This window comes from Lampetra planeri, chromosome 22 (genome assembly GCF_965212315.1).
Source record: "Lampetra planeri chromosome 22, kcLamPlan1.2.h2, whole genome shotgun sequence".
Classification (NCBI taxonomy): Eukaryota; Metazoa; Chordata; class Hyperoartia; order Petromyzontiformes; family Petromyzontidae; genus Lampetra; species Lampetra planeri.
The window spans coordinates 7,429,218-7,453,103 of record NC_136128.1 but is presented as its reverse complement, the minus strand read 5'-3'; the positions used below and the strand labels follow the sequence as shown (position 1 = coordinate 7,453,103).

At 46.1% G+C, this 23,886-nt stretch overlaps 1 protein-coding gene across 2 annotated transcripts in view; it reads left to right on the top strand.

Moving 5' to 3' along the window:
- The first annotated feature begins 459 nt into the window (after positions 1-459).
- The window catches only part of LOC144724962 (uncharacterized), a 36,190-nt gene continuing 12,763 nt past the window's right edge, over positions 460-23,886 (top strand). Inside the window, exon 1 of one of the 2 annotated variants that reach the window (XM_078604317.1) lies at positions 460-542. The gene's annotated coding sequence lies outside the window, so the exon portion shown is untranslated. Of the gene's footprint in view, positions 696-23,886 lie in introns of both variants that reach the window. The other variant, XM_078604318.1, reaches the window with a different exon arrangement.

Here is a 23,886-nt window from a genome sequence, read left to right as displayed (position 1 = left end):
ATCGTGGGGAGGGAGATGTGTGGGATGGATGGTGGGGGTGTAGGGAGATGTGTGGGATGGATGGTGGGGGGGGGATGTGTGGGATGGATGGTGGGGGGGGGTAGGGAGGAGATGTGTGGGATGGATGGTGGGGAGGGAGATGTGTGGGATGGATGGTGGGGGGGGGGTAGAGAGGAGATGTGTGGGATGGTTGGTGGGGGGGGGATGTGTGGGATGGATGGTGGGGGTGTAGGGAGATGTGTGGGATGGATGGGGGGGGGAGAGGTGTGGGATGGTGAGGGGGGGTGCAGGGAGGAGATGTGTGGGATGGATGGTGGGGGGGATGTGTGGGATGGATGGTGGGGAGAGGGGATGTGTGGGATGGATGGTGGGGGGATGTGTGGGATGGATGGTGGGGGTGTAGGGAGATGTGTGGGATGGATGGTGGGGCGGGGGATGTGTGGGATGGATGGTGGGGGGGGGCGAGTGATTCAGGCGACTGCGGCGGCGAGACGGCTCGCATTCGGGCTCGCCTCGAGACGGAGACGCACGAGGAGGAGGAGGTGAGAGAGAGAGGAGGAGGAGGAGGTGAGAGAGAGGAGGAGGTGAGGGAGGAGGAGGTGAGGAGGAGGTGAGGGAGGAGGAGGAGAGAGGGAGGGAGAGACCCGTGGCGACTCTGTGCGTCCACAAGGAGTGTCCGTCCGGCCACATTCACCGTGAGTGGCACACGGCGCCGAGTGTGTGTAGTGTGTGTAGTGTGTGTGTGTAGTGTGTGTAGTGTGTGTGGTGTGTGTGTGTGGTGTGTGTGTGTGGTGTGTGTGTGTGGTGTGTGTGCAGTGTGTGTGTGCAGTGTGTGTGTGTAGTGTGTGTGTGTGGTGTGTGTGTGCGTCGTGTGTGTGTGTAGTGTGTGTGACACACGAGCGGTGTGTGTGTAGTGTGTGTGTAGTGTGTGTGGGCAGTGTGTGTGTAGTGTGTGTAGTGTGTGTGTGGTGTGTGTGTGTAGTGTGTGTGTGCAGTGTGTGTGTGTAGTGTGTGTGTGGTGTGTGTGTGTAGTGTGTGGTGTGTGTGTGTAGTATGTGTGTAGTGTGTGTGTGTAGTGTGTGTAGTGTGTGTGTGTGTAGTGTGTGTGTGCAGTGTGTGTGTGCAGTTTGTGTAGTGTGTGTGTAGTGTGTGTGTATAGTGTGTGGTGTGTGTATAGTGTGTGTGTAGTGTGTGTGGTGTGTGTGTGTAGTGTGTGTGTGACACACAAGCTGTGTGTGTGTAGTGTGTGTGTAGTGTGTGCAGTGTGTGTAGTGTGTGTAGTGTGTGTGCGTCGTGTGTGCGTGGTAGTGTGTGTGTGTATTGTGTGTGTGCAGTGTGTGTGTAGTGTGTGTGTAGTGTGTGTGTGTAGTGTGTGGTGTGTGTGTGTAGTGTGTGCGTCGTGTGTGTGTATGTAGTGTGTGTGTAGTGTGTGTGTGTAGTGTGTGTGTAGTGTGTGGTGTGTGTGTGGTGTGTGTGTGTGTAGTGTGTGTGACACACGAGCGGTGTGTGTGTAGTGTGTGTGTGGTGTGTGTTTGTAGTATGTGTGTGTGTGTGTGCAGTCTGTGTGTGTGTAGTGTGTGTGTGGTGTGTGTGTGTAGTGTGTGTAGTGTGTGTGTGTAGTGTGTGTGTAGTGTGTGTGTGCAGTGTGTGTGTGCAGTGTGTGTAGTGTGTGTGTATTGTGTGTGTGTCGTGTGTGTGTGCAGTGTGTGTAGTGTGTGTGTGTGGTGTGTGTGTGTGGTGTGTGTAGTGTGTGTGTGTAGTGTGTGTGTAGTGTGTGTGTGACACGTGAGCTGTGTGTGTGCGTGTAGTGTGTGCAGTGTGTGTGTGTGGTGTGTGTGTGTAGTGTGTGTGACACACGAGCTGTGTTTGTGTGTAGTGTGTGTGTGGTGTGTTTGTAGTGTAGTGTGTGTGTAGTGTGTGTAGTGTGTGTGTGTGGTGTGTGTGTAGTAGTGTATGTAGTGTAGTGTGTGTGTAGTGTGTGTGTAGTGTGTGTGTAGTGTGTGTATAGTGTGTGTAGTGTGTGTGTGTAGTTTGTGTAGGGTGTGTAGTGTGTGCAGTGTGTGTAGTGTGTGTGTGTGTGTCGTGTGTGTGTCGTGTGTGTGTGGTGTGTGTGTGTAGTGTGTGTGGGTAGTGTGTGTACTAGTGTGTGTGTGTAGTGTGTTTGGGCAGTGTGTGTGTAGTGTGTTTGGGCAGTGTGTGTGTAGTGTGTGTGTGGGTAGTGTGTGTAGTGTGTGTAGTGTGTGTGTGTAGTGTATGTGACACACGAGCTGTGTGTGTAGTGTGTGTAGTGTGTGTAGTGTGTGTGTGTAGTGTACGTGACACACGAGCTGTGTGTGTAGTGTGTGTAGTGTGTGTGTGTGTGCAGTGTGTGTGTAGTGTGTGTGACACGTGAGCTGTGTGTGTGTGTAGTGTGTGTGTGTAGTGTGTGTGTGTAGTGTGTGTGACACTATCTGTGTGTGTGTGCAGTGTATCTGTGGGGAGCGGTAGTGTAGTGGTTAGCGCTACACTGCGATATGAACCTGTCCTGGGCCTCCTCTAGGTTGACTCAGCCTCAAATTAGTACCTGGTGCGGTGTGTAAACATCGCCACTGGGGAGACAAAGGCGGTCGGGCGTGGTGCTGGCCACCCACCCCCTCGTGTACCGTTCCGGCCTTCATAGGTGCTCGCTAACAGCACTTGCCCCAACAGTCTGTTAAGGCTACACGGGAGATATTTGTCTTTGTGTGCAGTTACAGACTCTGTGTGTGTGTGTTCAGTGTGTGACACTCTCTTTGTGTGGCTGTGTGTTTGTGAGACGCTGTCTGTGTGCACGTGTGTTACTTCTTATCGCGTTTCATTTTCCTGCATGTGAGAAAGTGTCATGGTGTGTGTGTGTGTTTCTCGGTTATCTGCAAACTTCATTCTGCCACGCACAGCAGTGCATGCATCATAACGTAGCCCGAAGCTGAACAGCAGAGTGGCTCAGAGATACTGTCACAGTACGGCAGACGGGTTTCTTGAATCCATCTGTGCGGAGCTTTTGAGTGTCACCCCCTCGAATGCACGTGAAGCCAGCCCACTCAGGATTGGAATTGGCCAAACATCCCAACGCAGGACCCTCCTGAAAAGAAAAAAAAGGATCATGAGACTCAATGATGTTTCCCGCAGCAATAAATGATATTACGTACATCACAGTAACTGTAAATTACGATCTCAGCAACTCAGCAGGCAGGTTTTGAGCCTGATTTAGTGGGTTCTCGGATTGTCACAGGCTGCTTGCGGATTTTGGACAGCAAAAAAAAATGTCAGTGTTGTACTGCAGTGCTATGCTCCCCCTCGCCTTGTTAGAGGTGTGCGTGATATTGTTAGAGTGATGCGATATTGTTAGAGAGGTGTGAGTGATATTGTTAGAGAGGTGTGAGTGATATTGTTAGAGTGATGTGATATTGTTAGAGAGGTCTGAGTGATATTGTTAGAGCGATGTGTGTGATATTGTTAGAGGTGTGTGTGTGATATTGTTAGAGAGGTGTTGGGTAATATTGTTAGAGCTGTGTGCGTGATATTGTTAGAGAGGTGTGGGTGATATTGTTAGAGCGATGTGTGTGATATTGTTAGAGGTGTGTGATATTGTTAGAGAGGTGTTGGGTAATATTGTTAGAGTGATGTGATATTGTTAGAGAGGTGTGTGGGTGATATTGTTAGAGTGATGTGATATTGTTAGAGCGATGTGATATTGTTAGAGAGGTGTGGGTGATATTGTTAGAGAGGTGTGTGGGTGATATTGTTAGAGCGATGTGATATTGTTAGAACGATGTGATATTGTTAGAGGTGTGTGAGTGATATTGTTAGAGCGATGTGATATTGTTAGAGGTGTGTGAGTGATATTGTTAGAACGATGTGATATTGTTAGAGGTGTGTGAGTGATATTGTTAGAGCGATGTGCGTGATATTGTTAGAGCGATGTGATATTGTTAGAGGTGTGTGAGTGATATTGTTAGAGAGGTGTGTGTGTGATATTGTTAGAGCGATGTGATATTGTTAGAGCGATGTGATATTGTTAGAGGTGTGTGAGTGATATTGTTAGAGAGGTGTGTGTGTGATATTGTTAGAGCGATGTGATATTGTTAGAGCGATGTGATATTGTTAGAGGTGTGTGAGTGATATTGTTAGAGAGGTGTGTGTGTGATATTGTTAGAGCGATGTGATATTGTTAGAGCGATGTGATATTGTTAGAGGTGTGTGAGTGATATTGTTAGAGAGGTGTGTGTGTGATATTGTTAGAGTGATGTGATATTGTTAGAGAGGTGTGTGTGTGATATTGTTAGAGTGATGTGATATTGTCAAAGCGATGTGATATTGTTAGAGAGGTGTGTGTGTGATATTGTTAGAGTGATGTGACATTGTCAAAGCGATGTGATATTGTTAGAGAGGTGTGTGTGTGATATTGTTAGAGTGATGTGATATTATCAAAGCGATGTGATATTGTTAGAGAGGTGTGTGCGTGATATTGTTAGAGTGATGTGATATTATCAAAGCGATGTGATATTGTTAGAGAGGTGTGTGTGTGATATTGTTAGAGTGATGTGATATTGTCAAAGCGATGTGCGCGCAAGTTACATTTGTTTTTGCCAATTGCTCCCTTTCCCCGTGGCTTGCGCAGTGACGAGGGTGGAATTGGCTGTGTCCACGCTGTGTGTGATGCTGGGAAAATTGGTGTGGATGGTTCAGTGTGTGTGTCCGCGTGGACTTGATCTCGTGGACAAAAAAAAACCGGTCAAGTAGTTTTTGCTCGTGCGGTATTGAAGCAATGCTGCTGAAAAATCCTGCACTCCCAGAAGTGGTTGACGGGAAATGTCAGACTATACACTTTATGTTCATTTGTGTGGCCTGGTATACGAAGGAGGTTATCTATATGCTATGAAGAAGGACCATTGCCCGAAACGTCACCTATTATATATTTAGTTTTCCTTTTAAGGCCACGGCGTGTTAGATGTGTAAAGTTTTTAAATCCTTGATATTAAGTTCACTTGCTTGCTTGCGCGCTTACGACCGTGCAAATCTTTCGGTCGTTTTTTTACCCACTTCCCGTGATCCAATCGAGCTGACATTTTGCACACAGACTCGTTGTGCGTGACAATTTATTTTCGTGAAAATTTTTTTCCAAAATTTTACACTTTTTAGGAAAAAATAAATTATATTTAATTACCAATTGCTTAATGGTGGCAGGCAATCATCTGACCCATAGGTGGCAGCCATCTCAAGCCAGAGGACGAGAGGACTCTAGCCGCCAGGCATATAAAGGATTTATAGTGAAAAACTTTGTTTTTACGAGTTAATTTTTGTGCGTGTGTGTGTGCTTGTACACCACTGCCAATGAAGCTTCACCAAATAATGCGTGCCATCATGATGGAGACCTATCGTCTTGTGTTATTCATTTTGTTTACTTACAGTGTCCACAACGTCCGCCCGTGATTATTTCCTGCCACAACGTATACACATTCTCTCTATATTGAATCATTGGTCTAGGTCTATCTGTGCGCTTGAGTGATATTATTGTGTGCGCTTGCAATATGTAACCGTCGCAAGGCGTTGAGTAAGCACAGCCTCTCCCATCTGTAAAACAACATGCGCTTGCCCGCGCCATCTGGAACAGCTTGTGGCCTCTCTGTCACCTCCGACGAAATGGTAATCCAGAAGTAGCAACGAGGCCACACAATACAGCCCCGACAAAGCTATTAGACGCTAATGAATTTCATTACCGTAATTAGCATCATCATATGGTGAACCTACATTGCTAGTGGTGCACAATTAACAACAACAAAATCTACAGATTTGTCAAGAATACTGCTGTTAAATATCACGCTATGAAGAAGGGCCATTGTCGCACCTCTGATGAGCAGTTGGCTGCGTACGGTGCGAAAGAGGTTCAACATGCAATATCTTTTATTTTAAGGCCGCAGTGTTGCTATCGACGAACGCATTGCGATTATTTTCGTAATGAACGTAGCATTTTGAGCCGTGTTGGAGGTGGTACACTTAATGGGCAGCCCAAAGCAGGAATTATTTCGCAGTGATCCCCCCTTGTTTTGATTTACCAATCAAAATCTTTATTCAGTCTGGAAGAATCCGATGAGCTATGAAGCTTTTATTCACAGATGGCACAGTAACTCCCGGTGAGATGACAGAATAAGATGCAGTCGATGAGATACGATATGGCAATGATGAAGTGGAATTAGATGCAGATAAGATAGAGCTGAGAGAGCAATGGGCATTTCATGTTAATGCTGTTTGCATGAATATTGCTCTCTGAATTCGACCTGATATTTGACACGCCCCTACCTTTACTCGAGAATATCCTGGGGCAATGACCTTATGCTCAGTTTGCTCATGCCTAGCGCCGCCAATGATAGTAAGGTCTGGACGTCTGGCTTGTATGATAATATGCCTGCTCTCGCATGCACTGGTACAGCTACAAAGCAGATGTTGTCCTGACATGGATCCACACTTCATGTTAGCCTTATTGTAAAAACCGATTATTATTCACTACTATATATTTTTTAAACTTTTGTTACCATGTAAGGTCCACTGGGCTATACAGCTCTTTCTCAGAAGTCACCTGGCCACCAATGACAGCTCAATGAAGTAGCCTATGTGGACATTTTTTGCAGCAAATACTCCTAACGCATGTTTCTAAATGTGGAGGGAAAAACCGAAAAAACAATCCACGCGACCACGGGCAGAACATGCAAACTCCAACTATACAACAGCCGTCAGGGTCGGGATCGAACCCGCGACCTCATGCGTACCTGGCGAGGTAGTTAACATCTCGCCAAATAAGACGAATACAAATAATTACAGGATTTGTAAAAAAAAAAACATCATAGAAATACTGTACAGCCCTTTGGCGGTCCACTGCCGTTTCTAGATTTGAAGCTTTCGTGACTGCAAGGATTCATACTCTTAGTTTTTTCGGTAAAGTCACGTAGGTAAAACATTAAAATTAATAAAAGTAAAATAAAAAAATAAAAAAATCACGACGTTTCGGAGGCAACACAAGCTTCCGTCTTCAGGTGGAACCGTCACAGCACGAATTTCTCATTTACTTGATACAGCAAGCGTGCTGTGACGGTTCCACCTGAAAACGGAAGCTTGTGTTGCCTCCGAAATGTCGTGATTTTTTTATTTTTTATTATTTTACTTTTATTAATTTTAATGTTTTACCTACGTGACTTTACCGAAAAAACCTAAGAATGTGATACAGCAAATCTGGCTGTGATGGTACCACCTGATGACGGAGGCTTGTGTTGCCTCCGAAACGTCGTGATTTTTTTATTATTATTTTATTTTTTATTAATTTTTATTTCATTTTTTACCTACGTGACTTTACCGAAAAAACTAAGAGTATGGTCCACTGCTGGTTTAAGGCATCCACAGGCCTTGCTGATGTTGGTTGTTGGTCAGTGTGGGTTGGTAAAGGAGGTGGGGCTTGCTGCAAGAGGGAGCCTGCAAGTTTCAGATATAATTTTTACCACTTAGCCGTGACCAGGGCTCAACCTCATGCTGCCAAGTTCATAGCGCAGTGCGCCAAGCCACTAAAATAATTTAATTTTTTATGTGGTAAGACCAAAGGATGTGTATTTTTTATTTAATGGTAAAGTTGTATTGAGGTCAAAGTGGTTTGAAAACTTGCAGAGTAGCAAGATTATTAACATTTGGCAGTAAACGCTGCATGTTTTTTTTTATTTTGTTAAAAATATTAAATTATTGCCTCTCATATCAATTCGATAGGGCTGTCTAAAAACGCGTGCTTTTTATCGTAACCGCCTTTACAAATTGATGGGGTTTGTGGTTGTTACTGCTTACAGACTTCATTCCAAAGAGGCTTAAGTGGGCACACACACACACGCACATACATACACACAAACACAAAGACACGGGTTTCCCAATTAGACTTACAGACTCTGTGTGTGTGGGGGGGCAGGGAAAGTGATGTTAGCAAGCTCCTGTTAACGCCAGCACAGCAGGGGGCTGGTACGGCCAGCATGAAACCTGGCCACATTTGTCTCATCAGCGATGGCTTAGGCAGCAGTTGCCACTGGTGTTTCCCGACAGGGGTATAACAAGGATGCACGAACTCATCCATTCACATCGGGTCTTGCGCGTGTGTGACAATCGTTTCTCGGTGATTTCGTACGTGTAGCCATGTGTTGACGGATTCACGTGACCTCTGCGGCCGCAGGAGGCATTATATTACCTCGTGTGGCTACAGAGGTCAACTCGTTCCAGGGCTAGTGGAGACCGTGGCCAGGAAACAGAGCCCCCAATTCTGGGTTCGTGCTGCTGCGAGCAACAACGACACCGCAAAGTGAACACAGCATGAAAAGGGGGTCCTTCTTCGTCGATGTGCTGTGGGTAGGGGTATTGGTAGTACTTACGGCTGGTTGGCGAGTTGGGGAAGGGTTTGGGTATTCTTAGGTTTTTTCGGTAAAGTCACGTAGGTAAAAAAATTAAAATTTAAATTGCCTCTGAAACGTTGTGATTTTTATTTTATTTTTATTTTACTTTTATTAATTTTAATTTTTTTACCTACGTGACTTTACCGAAAAAACCTAAGAATATGAATCCTTGCAGTCACGAAAGCTTCAAATCTAGAATAGAAGGGTTTTGGTCTGTAAGACGGCTCATACTGACAGCTGGTTGTCTAGTTGCTTAGGGATAGGGCTCGTAGTAGCGGCCGGTTGGTTCGGGTCAGGGATGGAACTTGTACTAGTGGTTGGCTAACTCGTTGTGTAGGGGTGGAACTCGTACGAGTGGCTTTTTGGCTAATTGTTTCATAGCCAGTGGCCGGTTGTGATCGTTGTCCAGGGCTAGGCTAGGAGTAGGACCAATATTTGGTTGGTTACGGTGCTCTGCCCTCAAATTGATTGGCCCTCTTCCTCATCGCAACATACAGCGCAGAACTCCTCTTATCCGCGGCCCCATTGCCGGTGAATCCTATTATCCGGAGCAGCTGTGGGGTCGGCCCAATCTCCTTTCTGCGGCCCTAGATATTCCTTTTATCTGCGATTGTCTTTCTACCCTGTTCATAAGCATCGCAGATTTCCCCGTGGATGATATGATCCGCGCTGCCGGCACCCCCTATCACCGCATTATATGATGGGTCCATATCACATTTGAAGTTCCCGGCCCCTATTCATTTCTGAGTCTCACAGTGCAATGTGCAAAGCACCGTAACACTGCTCTCCAAAGACAAAGATCTCCCCCGTTATAGCCTTAACAGACTGACGGGGCAAGTGCTGTTAGCGAGCACCTATGAAGGCCGGCATGGCACACGAGGGGGTGGGTGGCCAGCACCACGCCCGGCCGCCTTTGTATCCCCAGTGGCCATGTTTACACAACGCCCCAGCTCTTCTTTTGAGGCTGAGTCGACCCAGGGGAGGCCCAGGACCGGTTCAGGTAATCGTCACCAGTGGTGTTGGCCGTGAGCGGGAATCGAACTCGGGTAGCTGAGTTGGTAGCGCAGCGTAGCGCTAACCCACACACTACCGCTCCCCCCACTGCTTACCACAAAATCAGTCGCACACACACACATGTTATGTTAATTACAATAACAAAAAAACAACGACAACATCGCAATCGTACAACCCCCTTTGCAGGTATCAAAACCTCACGAATATCGCAACGCATTGGGCCAGAGTGCATTGAGAGAGCAATGGCTCGTGTAAACATAAGAGTCTAAGGACACGATACATTGATTAATTGCACGCACGCACGCACACGCTGGACTTAATTTTGCACGTGCATTTCGTATGAGGACACGGGGGTAAAATGTACAAAAAAACATACCGAAGAATGACTCACAAACACGCGTGTGTGCTCGCACTCACACTCGGTAGTGCAGCAGTTAGCTACGAACCTGGCCACCCGGGTTCGATTCCCACTCACGGCCACCAACACCTAGGTCGACTCAGCCTCAAATTGAGTACCTGGTGCGGCGTCTAAACATCGCCACTGGGGAGACAAAGACGGCCGGGCGTGGTGCCGACCATCCATCACCTCGCGTGCCGTGCCTTCATAGGTGCTCGCCAACAGCACTTGCCCCAAACAGTCTGTTCAGGCTCTATGGTGGGGGGGGCATCTTTGTCTTTGCACTCACGTTCATCAATCCCTATCCCAAAACCCACGATACAGTCCCTTTTGCAAACTGTAAGGGGCACAATTGAGGTCGCGTGAAAGTGTGCTCCGGCTGAAATTCCTTGATTAACAAGAATGACTAGCTCCCCGGGCCAGTCTGTTTCAACTTCATCTCGGCTTACACAGCTCCCCATATGGCTGCCTCTGCCACTGCCCGACCAAGAGGCTGTCTTCTGGTGAAGCCAGAAGCCCTCCCGCAAGGCAGCGTTGTCACCTGCCCATGGTTGTTGCTGTTGTTGTGTTGTTGTTGTTGTTCTTCAGGACGTTCTCTTGAATTTTGTTGAGGTCGTGTATGTGTGTGTGTGTTTCCTGGGGGAAATCTGCAAGTTTTGCTCGGGGACATTAAAAGGCCCGGTTGACTTTTGCCGTTGTTGTTGTTGTTGCCAGCTGTGCAGTAAAACACCACTCAAGGCAATGCGCTTACACGGACGTGCAATGGTTGGGGCGATGCTGTGGCGAGATGTTAACCACCTCGCCTGGTTTACAGGAGGTCGTGGGTTCGACCCCGACCCTGACGATGCCTGTATATTTGGATTTTTACGCGTGTCTCTTCTTGTGGTCACGTGGATTCTTCTCTGGTTCTTTTCCCCTCCACATTTAGAAACATTCGTTTGGGGTATTTGGCTCCTCTTAAATTCCCACGTGACGATAAAGCCCCTTGGTTGATATTCTTAGGTTTTTTCGGTAAAGTTACGTAGGTAAAAAATTAAAATTAATCAAAGTAAAATAAAAAAGAAAAGAAAAATCACGACGTTTCGGAGGCAACACAAGCTTCCGTCTTCAGGTGGAAGCTTGTGTGGAAGCTTGTGTTGCCTCCGAAATGTCGTGATTTTTATTTTATTTTTATTTTATTTTTATTAATTTGAATTTTTTTACCTACGTGACTTTACCGAAAAAAAACTAAGAATATGAATCCTTGCAGTCACGAAAGCTTCAAATCTAGAATTAGTACAGTTCTCCCAACTTCTGAAAATAAGATAAAGGTGCAGCACTGCAATTGCCATCGTCACACTGCTGCTAGCGGAAGGGTCTCTTCTACAGAGAGCTCTTGAGAGTCCCTCTACAAACTGTGGGCTGCGCTGACCCCCTCTCTTCCGGTAGTGCGGGACATTCCCCTTCCCATGATAGTTCCCGGGTTTTGCGTTATGTTTTTAATAGTTTTTAAATCCTTTATATTAAGTTCGCTTGCTTGCTTGCGCGCTTACGACCGTGCAAATCTTTCGGTCGTTTTTTTACCCACTTCCCGTGATCAAATCGAGCTGACATTTTGCACACAGACTCGTTGTGCGTGACAATTTATTTTCGTGAAAAAAAAATTTTCCCAAAATTTTCCACTTTTTAGGAAAAAAAAATTTCATATTTAATTTAAAATACCAATGTGATAAAAACGAAACTCTTACTCAAGAAAAACAGAAATGAATAATAAAATAAAACCGATGCCACGCATATAAAGGATTTATAGTGAAAAACTTTGTTTTTACGGGTTAATTTTTTCTACCTCAAGAGGTGGTAACAGCTGTTGCTATGCTGTCTCAATGTCGTTGGCCCGTCTGGCACGAGTGCAGGACGTGCTGTGGCAGTAGCTGTGTGGGTGCAGGACATTGCCCACTAGGTGCGGGTCGAGTGCATCCTGAAGGGGCCTCTTCTGCGATGATGTTGCATTTCTGAGCTGGGCAGATTTCTACGGCAGTGGGAAGTTGCAAAATGTGCAGGCGTTCTCATTTGTCGAGTTCGGTTTTCTTACTTGTGCGGGGACTCTCAGCGAATAATATCCGGTCCGGATGGCGTCTGTGCTTATGATGGAAAGGTCGCGAGCTTGATTCCTGATTGGGGGGGGGAGGGGTTGAATAATCGTCATCGTAGCCGCAGTCATCATTATCATCGTCATTGTCATCGTCATCATCATCGTCATCATCATTGTCATCAACATCATTGGCATCATCATTGTCGTCATAATCATCATTGTCATCATTGTCATCGTCATCATTGTCATCATCATCGTCATTGTCATCATTGTCATCGTCATCATCATTTTCGTCATTGTCATCGTCATTATTGTCATCGTCATCATCGTTGTCATCATCATCGTCATCATTATTGTCGTCATCATTGTCATCATCATCGTCATCATCGTCATCATCATTGTCATCATTGTCAGCATCATCATCATCGTCATCATCATTGTCAGCATCATCGTCATCATTGTCATCATCATTGTCATCATTGTCATCGTCATCATCATTGTCGCCATCGTATCGTTGCATTCACTAAGTCATCACCACCAGCCATCACCACTCGCCATCATCACCACCACAGTCATTACCATAATCCTTTATACAGCCAATAAACAAGTACCATTATGCGAACCGTCAACAGTGGCTTGCTGTTAGGGCACGATTAGCTCCTGCGGTAGAGACGTAGAATATCCACGACTGGCAACCAAACCCGCTTACAGCACTTGCGCCTTGTGCTAAGTTCGCACTCCCCAATTCGCTGAGAGATGCCGGGGAAACTTCGGTAAAATTTCGCGTTACAAAAACCGTCGAGCGAAAAAAACGCTGACAAACCAAGAGGCCAGCCAAAACTTTCGTTTTGGTCAAAGTTGGCCGCAGGCAAATGCTGACGTCGGGACTGAAACGAACACCCTGGTGCCGTTGATGCACAACAACGAATCCGCCTCTGATTCCCCAACCCCGTTGGAGGCGGTGGTGATATCATCAGAAGTGGCCCTGTTGTTTTAGAGCAGTGGGTTCACGGTGCTGGCCCTGGCATCGTGAACTTTTGGCAACCTCGATACCGTCGATCGGTTTAAATATATTTTTTTGTCCGGCGTTTTCGGGCATACACCTTGAGAATGAAAGAGGCGGTACAAGATGGGGCAATACCACACTCTCCGCGTTTAAGATATTCACTTCTGCCCCTCCCCCCGCCCGCTCCATGTATTTTAGTATTTTAAAGCAAATGTTAATTAATTCGTTTATTCTTTTTAAAAATGTTAACGTGCACAAGTTGAACTTACTCTGCCAATTATTTTGGCTGCATTCCAGCCTTGGTAATTAAATACAAATACATCGGTCTGACTGTCGTGTTGTACATTAATCTCATTATTCTCATGGCAGAGCCTCATTACTCTCTACCGTGTGGACCAGGTACCCCTTGAAGGCATCTCAAAGGTAGAACCCTGAGAAGAATTGTTAAAGGGCGCTTTATACATTTTTATTTAAAATTATTATCAGCAGCGCTGCGATATCCGCTTCTGGGTGTCAGCCTCTCACGCGAAGGATTTCGCTGCTCTGCTAGTTTTCTAAAAGTATAATTCCCCTTCAAGACATCATACCGATAGTGTAACCAGGTTAATATTTGAGACGAATGAAAATAATAATTTGAGCTGATTATTTCCAGAACAATCCCTCTTGTTTATCCGGACTAACAACTTGGTTTAACCTTTTACTCGCCTTTCATCCCAGCTTATGCTAAACAAACTATAAAATGTGTTACTATGGGTTACTACTATCTCGCCAGGAGCCTCAGCGCTAGAGCGAGAGGAAGTTTGCGAGTTCAATTCCTAGTTGGGGGTTGATGTCGCCCATCATCCCTCCAGGGTCAATAAATTAAGTACCACTCTGAAAAACTCTCAAGGCATGAGTTACTAACACTGTGGCATAAAAATATAGATTTTTTTTTTAAATACAATTTGTGACGTTTCAGCCAATTGCCATATCTGGAAATGTCACCTATTTAATATACATCGGTAATTTTTATGTTTATGACCACAGTGCCTATCAACGAATGTTTTGTCGGCAGCAGACTGCTGCCGATGCAGTTGTATAATCACTGAAAAACAACCGTTAAACTAATTATATTTAGCGGTGATTTTATGGCTATCCCCCTCCCATCCATAAAAAAAACCCTTCAGAGGAATGCAGAAATTTCACCACGGGCTCAGAACCGTTCGACATGAGATCAGCCACCGCCTCAACCGCTCATTTGAGCCCGAATTCTCTTCATCGTGTTTCACCTGTGTGCCCGGCTCGCTCCGTGGCGCCGCGTGAGCACGTGGCGTGGAGGTTTTCGGAGGCGAATATTAACGCCGGTGTATTTCGTCGCGATCGCTTGGCTCGTCGATTTGCATTAAAGTAATGACCGGCTGACAGTAACAAAGCGAGTCCTCTCTCGTAGCAGCAGCAGCAGCAGCGGCAGGGAAAGGCGTTTGCGGTAAATGCACGCAAAATCTCCGTGCGACCCACTGAATGGGTGCCCTATGCACGTTGCTGGGAATGGAGAGACGAGCCAATGACATTTTCAAAGGAAGGATAAAAAAAAACTATAAACTATTTTTTATTTTAACAGGTAAAGCCCACTGAGCAATACAGCTCTTCGTCAGAAGCGACCTAGCCACAGATGATGGCTCCACGAAGTGGCTCATCACATGGAAATTTAAACGCGTGTTTTAAAATGCGGAGGGAAGAAAAGTCCTGGAGAAAAGTCCACGCGGCAATGGGGGGGTACATTCAAACTCCAAATATACAGACAGTTGTTGGGGTCAGGATCGAACCCACAACCTCCTGTATACCGGGCGAGGTGCTTAACATCTCGGCACCGTGGCATTTTTAAATTCTTTATATTAAGTTCACTTGCTTGCTTGCTTGCGCGCTTACGACCGTGCAAATTTTTCGGTCGTTTTTAACCCACTTCCCGTGATCCAATCAAGCTGACATTTTCCACACAGACTCGTTGTGCGTGACAATTTATTTTCGTGAAATTTTTTTTCCTAAATTTTACACTTTTTAGGATTTTTTTTTATATTTAATTACCAATTGCTTAATGGTGGCAGGCAATCATCTGACCCATAGGTGGTAGCCATCTCAAGCCAGAGGATGAGAGGACTCTAGCCGCCACGCATATAAAGGATTTATAGTGAAAAACTTTGTTTTTACGGGTTAATTTTTTTTCTATCTCTTCTTGAAATGATGGCATTTTTATCTTCAGCCGTCTGAACTGAAGAAACGTAACCAAAGAACTTTCCCGAATTTGTAAAGTCGTCATCCCATATGGTCAGGAAATGGTAAATTCCTTCCAGTAAGACACATCCCGAAGAGCAGGTATGGAAATTTGCCGAAGCACCTTTGACCTTTCGACGTTTTAAAAAATAGTGTTTACACCGCGCTAGTAAAACTTCTGAAAAACTAACCTGAATTAAAATTAACAACCTCATTATTCAGTCCCCTTGCTGAAAAACAACTGTGTGTTTTGCTTTTTACATGGTTAGCATTACATCTATGGAAGCTCGTGACTTGTGTCATTGACACTGCACCAAACACGTATTCACTTCGACTCGACGCATGCACGTGCACACATCTACCCCTTATAGATCACAGGAGCGGGTGCTGTTTGCGAGCACCTATTAAGGCGAGTACGGCGCACAGTGGGCTGGTGTGGCAAGGGCCGGGCACGAGAACTTTTGTCATCGCAGTGCTCATTTTCCACACCACACCAGGTAGCAATTTAAGGCTGACCTCTGACCTACGGGAGGTCCAGATCAGCTTCATATTTCACTCGCCACTAATAGTTACCATTGCCGGGAATCGAACGCAGATGGCTCGATTTGTAGCAGAGTGCACTAACCACCGTACCACCGCTTTCCATCTTACAAAACAAAAACTTCCCCTATTTGTGCTGTTTGTGAGCACCTATTAAGGACTGCACCAGAGCATGACGAGGTGGTGTGTCCAGCACCACACCTGGCCATATTTGTATCCCCCGTGCCGATGTTTACAGACTGCACCAGGCACTTGTTTGATGCTGAGTCGACCTAGGGGAGGACCAGGACAGGTTATCGGATATCTACTCACCACCCATGTCAGATCTGGCCAGGAACAAACGCGGGTCAATGGTTCGTGGAGTCGTGCGTTCGTCACCGTGTCATTGGTTCCTCATCACACGTACACACAAAAGACAAAGATCCCCTGCATAGCCTTTAATGAGCTCTTGGGGCAAGTGTTGTCAGCGAGGACCTATCCAGGGGGGTAGATGGCCAACACCACACCCGACCGCCTTTGTATCCTTAGTGGCGATGTGTACGCACCGCACCAGCTACTCATTTAAGGCTGAGTCGATCTAGGGGAGGCACAGGACCGGTTCAGATATATTCGCCTCCGATGTTGGCCGTGAGCGAGAATCGTAACCGGATCGCCGGGTTTGTGGCCGCAGCGCGCTAACCACTGCACCACCGCTCCACACAACACATATAACACAGACACATATAACACAGACACATGCACACACACGCACACAGACACATGCACACAGACACATATAACACAGACACATGCACACAGACACATGCACACACACGCACACAGACACATGCACACAGACACATGCACACAGACACATGCCCACAGACACATGCACACAGACACATGCACGCACACAGACACACGCACACAGACACATGCACACAGACACATGCACACAGACACATGCACACAGACACACGCACGCAGACACACGCACACAGACACACGCACACAGACACATGCACACAGACACATGCACGCACGCAGACACATGCACACAGACACACGCACACAGACACATGCACACAGACACATGCACACAGACACATGCATGCACACAGACACATGCACACAGACACATGCGCACAGACACACACGCACATACACACACGCACACAGACACACACAGACACACGCACACAGACACATGCACACACGCAGACACACGCACGCACACATGCACGCACACAGACACATGCACGCACACAGACACGCGCAGTCAGGCAATGCTTGACACCTGAGTCCCAGTTTTGGTTCCCGATCTCTGTTATTGACGTTGTGAACGAGACCGACTTCGTTATCTGAAGCCACATTGCCAGTCTGGTCTGCCACACAACAGGAAATGCGCCGTGCGCGTGGCCTTAGATACACATTTCAGAAACGACAAACGTAAATTGACGCCCTCTCATATCTGTCTCTACCGCGCACAAAGCCTCAAGTAAATTTCGATTCAAAGCTTTCGTGACTGCAGGGATTCATCTTCTTGGTTCTTTCGGTAAAGTCACGTAGAATGGAAATAATAAAATAATAAAAATTAAACATAATAAAGTAATTCTCACGACGTTTCGGCCACAACGCAAGCAGCCGTCCTCAGGTGAACACTGTCTTCCCGACAGACCTGTTCTTCACCTGAAGACGGCTGCTTGCGTTGTGGCCGAAACGTCGTGAGAATTGTATTTTATTATGTTTTATTTTTATTATTTTATTATTTCCCTTCTACGTGACTTTACCGAAAGAACCAAAAAAACAAAAAAAACAATGTGATGCTGCTGATATCCGTGTGACTTGGATGCGGCGTAGGTTGACTGACTGGCAGCTCTCGTATTGGGTAACATTTACGGGTTCCCATCGGAGGCTTAAGGGGTTTAAGAGAGTTCTCGTGCTCAACAGCTGTGCTTTTATAAAAAAACAAAATTTGAATTTTTTTCCTTGTAAAATGAAAGAAAGCTTCTGTGGTTTTTCCAAGTGGATTTAGGATGTGCACCGTGAGGCTGTAACGCTCGTATTCATGGGGATACTAAGCAGACTGACTGTTGGAAGATGTAACTGTGTGATAGTTAAATCGTTAAAAGTGCCGTTATTGCGTGACACCTCGACTCAGGCGACTGCAACGGAGCATGCTGGTAAAACATAAGAAAATATATAAACTAAATTCTTGTTTCTTATTCCCAAATAAATTTTTTTGATTTAGTTTATAAAATATATGTTTCGTCTACTGGCCTTCCAGACTAATGCTAACACATGCTACAGTAATTTTACTGGAGCAGTTTACACCTGATGACGGAGGCTTGTGTTGCTTCCGAAACGTCGTGATTTAATTTAGTTATTTTCATTCATTATTATTTTATTTCATTGTTAATATTTTTTTTTACCTTACGTGACTTTACCGAAAAAAACCTAAGAGTATGAATCATTGCAGTCACGGACGCTTCAAATCTAGAATTAATGCTAACAAGATGCATTTATCTGCGGGACCCTTTTGCCAATTAATATATTAACATGGCAATAATGTAGGCGGTTAAGATGTTCAATCACCGAATGCACAACTATTGCAAGGCACCACGTGTGCATTAACCACACACACCTGTGGTAAAACGTGCACACTAACACGCTTCGATCATAACGTGCAATGAGCATTGCCCTTGGAACTGACCGGCCTACGCCAGAGACAGACTTCTTTTACCGCTTTGTCTCACCCGTGCTATACTGTAGACCAAACATCTTCAAAGCATTAATAGTCCGGGTTCAGCAATTGTTTAAATAGGCAAGCTTGGACTAGTTTCCTCCCCCCCCCCGTGCTGAATGATGAGTCCCAAAGTTGTGAAACTGATCCAGTTTGCTTGTTTAAACAAATTCTGCTGGTAAGCATACATCTGGAAAGGCAGCAGGCTGACAGACTACGCATTATTTATATATTTTGAGATGTGGACCAGAAGGTGAATGGATTATAATACGTAACTGCATTGTGTGTACTCGATCCTAAATTAGAAAGGACAACATGCAAACCTTGAAATGTGAATATCTATTGACTGAATTAAAATCAACTCCAGAAAATGCACTGAATAATAATCTTGGTAGAGCTAAATGTAATTTGGTCGGACTTTATTAACTCCCCTTTCATGAAAATTATATTTTCAATTATCAACAGATTGTTCACCAACCTTACAGACTATAAAACTAAACAAAAATTATAAACTATGTTTTATTTTACCAGGTAAGGCTCACTTTTTCAGAAGCGACCTGGCCACAAATGATAGCTCAACGAAGTTGCTTATGACCATGTGGAAATGTATATCGGCCAAATACTCTAAACGCGTGTTTCTAAATGTGGAGGAAAAAACCGGAGGACCTGGAGAAAAATCCACACGACCACGGGGAGAACATGCAAACTCCAAATAACAGCAGGCGTCAGGGTCGGGATCGGACCCATGACCTCCTGTACACCAGACGAGGCAGTTAACATCTCACTTGTTTAGCGTCAATATACGAAATGCCTCTGTTGATATGTAAACTCTGACTTCAACATCGCCCCTTCCGTGACCAGTTACATGCTAATTCCTCACACTAACATCATGCTAATCCCCCAGTTACATGCTAATTTCTGACTTTAACATCCTGCTAATTCTCTCACATTAACACAGCTTATTCAATGCTAAATTCTTCTGTTGATATGTAAACTCCTTTGTCAAGGCGCTCTTCTCCTCCCACCCAGCTTAAAATACGCTGCCAAGCTTAGCAGTGTTCATTGGAGCGTTGTCTTTCAGACAGCTCTGTCTTAACCTGAGGACGGCTGCTTGTGTTGTGGCCGAAACGTCGTGAGAATTTTATAATGTTTTATTTTTATTCTTTTATTATTTCCCTTCAACGTGACTTTACCGAAAGAACCACGAAGATCTTACTAGCCTATAAAAACAAAACTTTTACTATCCAACCAGGTGGCTCTGTAATTAGTGCCCATCATCTCTCCAGTGTCAACAAAATAAGTCAACAGTGGTTGTCAAATGGATAGACCCACCCCTGCCTTAGGAATGTGGAATTTCCACAGTTAACTTCAGAGCTGTAAACGGGAGCTACATGAACACAGCCTCAAGGCTCACATGTGCGGGAAGTCGTCACTCGCGTTATCTTTTCCTCGGGCAAGCGTCTGCGCGCGGATTTTCGCGGTGCGTCTCAACCACAAGTGGCCTCGAATGTCCGGAGATAAAAGCCACCCCAAACCGATGCGTCCGCGCAGTGAATGCGAAACAACCGCGTATAGTACAATTTAAACCACGCAGGACTCTCAGGAACGCCTGCCGCAAATTTATCAAGCGACGCAAAAAAAAACACACAACAACAACAACAACGCAAGGTCCTCCGTTAATTCCCATGTTGTTTTTTTTATTTTTATTAGCAGCGTGTTTAAATAAGCCACGCACTTTTTTTTCATTCACTGCCACCAACCAACCAACCACCAAAAAAGCGCGCCGTTGCACAGCGCGGTTTTTCGCTTGTTTGTGTTTGCAAGGGGGGCCCCATGTGTTCCCCGACTTAAAACCACGACATCATCCCTCCATCACCCCCCCAATCCACCCACCCATTCAGCAGCACATGGCCTGCAGACCGAGCATCTTAGGGGAGTTAGGGGGAGGTCGGTGGGGGAAGAGGCAGGGAGGAAGCTCCGGGGTGGACAATTGCGGGCATCGATTCCGCGTGGTGCCACCCACACCACCACCGTGCCGTCAACCGCAAGCTCTTGAGTTCAGAATCAGAAGATGTATGAAGGCAGGAGGAATCCGATGAGCTATAAAGCTCTCTCCATTTTTAAATCCTTTATATTAAGTTCACTTGCTTGCTTGCGCGCTTACGACCGTGCAAATCTTTCGGTCGTTTTTTTACCCACTTCCCGTGATCCAATCGAGCTGACAATTTGCACACAGACTCGTTGTGCGTGACAATTTATTTTCGTGAAAAAATGTTTTCTATAACTTTACACTTTTTAGGAAAAAGATAATATTTAATTACCAATTGTTTAATGGTGGCAAGCAATCATCTGACCCATAGGTGGCAGCCATCTCAAGCCAGAGGACGAGAGGACTCTAGCCGCCACGCATATAAAGGATTTATAGTGAAAAACTTTGTTTTTACGGGTGAATTTTTTGTTGTTGTCGTTGACGGTAGGAGTTAGGTAGCGCGCGTGGTGCAAAGTTAGCCGCGAGAACCATCGGAGGCGAGACGGATGATGGCGATGGTGATGATGGTGAAACTGCATCCAACTCTGCCTCCCGCAGCCAAACTTTGGCTGTCTGTGTTGGGCTTTGTTTGTGTTAATAAGAGTGGGCGCCCGAACCTACACAGATTATAATTAAACCCGCGGCAATGAAGCTTGCCAGTCAGCCCCCCTCTAACCCTCCACATCATCCCCTGGCAGCAAGGGGATGTGCAGGGATGGGAGTGCGAACCAACGCCAGGCGCCAGCCGTAGTCGTTTAGCGGAGATTTAACGCGTGGGAGGGTAGCGATGGGGAGGGAGTGGAGGTGAAGATATGTGTCAGTGTGTGTGTTGGTGTGTGTGTGTCAGTGTGTGTGTGTCGGTGTTTGTGTGGGGGGGTGAGGTGTGGGTTGTCTGCTTTGACAGATGGTGGTGTGCTGGCTTTGGCTGACCACGAACTTGACAGGGACACCATCACCACCATCACCATCACCACCATCATCACCACCACCACCCACCATCACCACCATCACCACCACCAAAACCACCACCACCATAACCACCATCACCACCATCACCACCATCATCACCACCACCACCATCACCACCACCATCACCACCACCAAAACCACCACCACCATAACCACCATCAGCACCACCATCACCACCATCATCACCACCACCACCACCATCACCACCACCATCACCACCACCATCACCATCTCCACCATCACCACCACTATCACCACCACCATGACCACCACCATCACCATCTCCACCATCACCATCTCCACCACCATGACCACCATCACCATCTCCACCACTACCACCATCACCACCACTACCACCATCACCACCACTACCATCACCACCACCACCACTACCACCATCACCATCATCACCACCATCACCACCATCACCACCACCACCATCATCACCACCACCATCACCAGGGCCCGGTGATATCCAGATACATCATTCAGACACATGCAGACATCATCTAGACATCATCACCAGCTAGACACGTGGTATGTGCGAGCCACCCACCGCACTGTACTGCTTTTGTTGCTTTTGTCGCCGTGCCCGCACTCAGGAAGCTCTCAGCCATCTGAACACACACACAGTGAACATACACAGTGTATACACACAGTGAACACACACAGTGTACACACACACAGTGAACATACACAGTGTATACACACAGTGAACACACGCAGTGTACACACACACACAGCGTAGACACACACAGTGTACACACACAGTGAACACACACAGTGTACACACACACAGTGTACACACACACGCAGTGTGTACACACACACAGTGTACACACACACACAGTGTAAACACACACATACAGTGCACATACAGTGTACACACACACACACACAGTGTAAACACACACAGTGCACACACACAGTGCACACACACACAGTGAACACACACAGTGTACACACACACACATAGTGAACACACACACAGTGCACACACACACAGTGAACATACACACACACAGTGTACACACACACATACAGTGAACATACACAGTGTATACACACACACACAGTGCACACACACACACAGTGCACACACACACACAGTGTACACACACACAGTGAACACACACACACAGTGCACACACACACAGTGCACACACACACACAGTGCATACACACACAGAGTGAACACACACACAGTGTACACACAGTGAACACACACACAGTGTATACACACACAGTGTACACACAGTGAACACACACACAGTGCACACACACACAGTGAACACACACACACAGTGTATACACACACACAGTGTACGCACACACACAGTGTACACACACACAGTGTACACACCACACACACAGTGTAGACACACACAGTGTAAACACACATAGTGTACACACACGCAGTGTACACACACAGTGAACACACACAGTGTACACACACAGTGTACACACACACACAGTGTACACACAGTGTACACACACACATACAGTGTACACACACACACAGTGTACACACACAGTGAACACACACACAGTGTACACACACACAGTGTACACACACAGTGAACACACACAGTGTACACACACACACAGTGAACACACACACAGTGTACACACACACACAGTGTACACACACACAGTGAACACACACACACAGTGCACACACACACAGTGCACACACACACAGTGCATACACACACAGAGTGAACACACACACAGTGCACACACACACAGTGTACACACACAGTGAACACACACACAGTGTACACACACAGTGAACACACACAGTGTACACACACACACAGTGAACACACACACTGTACACATACACAGTGTACACACACACAGTGTACACACACACTACACACACAGTGTACACACACACACACAGTGTATACACACACACAGTGTACACACACACAGTGAACACACACAGTGTACACACACACAGTGTACACACACACACTGTACACACACACACACAGTGCACACAGTGTATACACACACACAGTGTACACACACACACTGTACACACACACACACTGTACACACACACACAGTGTACACACACAGTGCACACACACACAGTGTACACACAGTGTACACACACACACTGTACACACACACACAGTGAACACACTGTACACACACACACAGTGTACACACACAGTGTACACACACAGTGTAAACACACACACTGTACACACACACACACTGTACACACACACACAGTGTACACACACAGTGTACACACACAGTGTAAACACACACAGTGTACACACAGTGTACACACACACACACTGTACACACACACACAGTGAACACACACTGTACACACACACACTGTACACACACACAGTGTACACACACACACAGTGCACACACACAGTGTACACACAGTGTACACACACACACTGTACACACACACACAGTGAACA